This window comes from Camelina sativa, chromosome 11 (assembly GCF_000633955.1).
Source record: "Camelina sativa cultivar DH55 chromosome 11, Cs, whole genome shotgun sequence".
In the NCBI taxonomy this organism is placed as follows: domain Eukaryota; kingdom Viridiplantae; phylum Streptophyta; class Magnoliopsida; order Brassicales; family Brassicaceae; genus Camelina; species Camelina sativa.
Window position 1 is genome coordinate 25,865,221 of NC_025695.1, and position 2,256 is coordinate 25,867,476.

The following is a 2,256-nucleotide window of genomic DNA, read 5'->3' on the forward strand; positions in this document are numbered from 1 at the left end:
GAAAGAGATCTTATGGATCTTATAATCCCGGAAGCTGCTCAACTACATCCACGCCAACCTCTGACGATCAACGACACAATCTCAACCTCTGTTGATGTACTCGAGCGAGGGACGAAGCATAAATTTCCCAGACAAGTGAGGATGAGGAAGCATTGACTTCTAAAAGGAAACCAATCAAACAAACTGTGAACAAAGCTTTAGGGGAGGTGGAAACCCCGAAACCGCCATCCCCAAGATGAAGATACTGCACTGGAATTGTCAAGGGCTGAGGAACCCCTTGACAATTCCTTATCTCAAGGATATCAACCGTAAATATAGATTTGATATCCTCTTCCTCATAAAAACTAAGAATAATGATGCGTTTGTACAAAATCTTGGTGAAGAACTCTTTTTCTCTTAGCACTTTTTGATCCCTCCCAATGGGCTTAGTGGAAGGTTAGCAATATTTTGGCGGAATACGGTAAAGTGTGATTTTCTCTCAACCCCAACACTTTACCACACTGATATGTCTATTACCGAAGGGCCATTGACTTTTTGTTTAACCTATGTTTATGGTAATCCGGAGAGAAAACCACGACAGTCGCTTTGGAAAACTCTAGAGAATCTACAGTGGAAGGGTTTCACCAGAATAGATCAAGAGTAGTTTTGGGAGATTTCAATGAGCTTGAAAACAATTCAGAAAAGCTTGGGGGTCCTTCTAAACCAGAATGGCAATTTATCAACTTTAGGAGGTTGTTGAGTGCTTCAGGTCTTCAAGAGGTTAAAACATATGGTGGGCCATATACTTGGATAGGCAACAGAAGCACCGGTACCATTAAGTGCAAATTGGATAGATTACTGGCAACTGCAGATTGGAGAGAGCAATTCCCAAAAACCATTGCACAACTGCTTGACTGGGTGGGCTCTGATCATAAGCCACTACTGCTCCAAACAGACGACAACCAATGGAGGGGAATCAATCTATTTAGGTATGATAACCGGTGGCGATCAAATGAAGAAGTTCAAAGGCTTATTCAGCACACAAGGAATCAAGAATGTCAGCAGTTACCACCATATCAGTTCAGAGAAGCGCTGTTGAGATGCAGGAATAGTCTGTCTCGCTGGAAGTCGAACCAAAACCTTAACTCAAGGAAAAACATCCAGCAACTGCGTCTGGATCTCCAAACAGCGTATGCTTCCCACCATGTTGATTTTCACTATGTTACTGATTTAAAGCTTAAACTGCAACAAGAATACAGGAAGGAAGAGGAGTACTGGTGTTCCAAAAGCAGAATACAATGGATGAATGCGGGAGACAAAAACACGAAATTTTTCCATGCAAAAACCAAGCAGAGAAGAAGTTACAATCAAATTACCTCTATTCAAGATGCAAATGGGAATGTACATCAAACAGATGAACATGTTCAGGAGGTAATAAACTCATATTTCTCTGACCTCTATTCATCTTAAGGCAGTGAACACCTTGATGCCATCCTCCAGCATTTGCAACCAAGAGTCACACAGGAGATGAACCAAGCACTTACTGCCTCAGTAACTGAGAAAGAAATCTATGATGCTCTTTTTAGCATGAATGTTGACAAGGCACCAGGTCCTGATGATCTAAGCACGGGCTTCTACAAATATCACTGGAGTGATATTAAACCAGGTGTGATAAAGTTTGTTAATCATTTTTTTGATACTGGTTATCTAGACCCGCAACTAAACCATACATACATCTGCCTTATTCCCAAAATTGCTTCACCCACCCAAGTAAAAGATTTTAGACCGATTAGCTTATGCAATATAGCATATAAACTAATCTCTAAAATTTTGGAAGAAAGACTTAAACCCTGGTTGCACTCTCTGATATCTGAATTTCAATCTGCATTTATCCCTGGCAGATTAATTACAGATAATATTATTGTTACTTATGAGCTTCTCCATTCACTGCGTACAAAAAAAATCAAGACTCCCTTCATGGCTTTAAAGTTAGATATAGCCAAAGCATTTGATAAGGTTGAATGGAATTATATTGAGGTTATTCTAAAAAGGTTAGGTTTTGCAGACAAGTGGTGCCAATGGATCATGAAATGCATCACAACAGTCTCCTATTCAGTGCTACTTAATGGTTCCCCCTCTAAACAGCTCATACCACAAAGAGGTCTTCGACAAGGTGACCCTCTCTCACCTTATCTCTACTTGCTTTGTACAGAAGGACTATCAGCTTTAATTACACAAGCAGTCAAAGTGAATCACATTCATGGTTTCAAAGCAAGT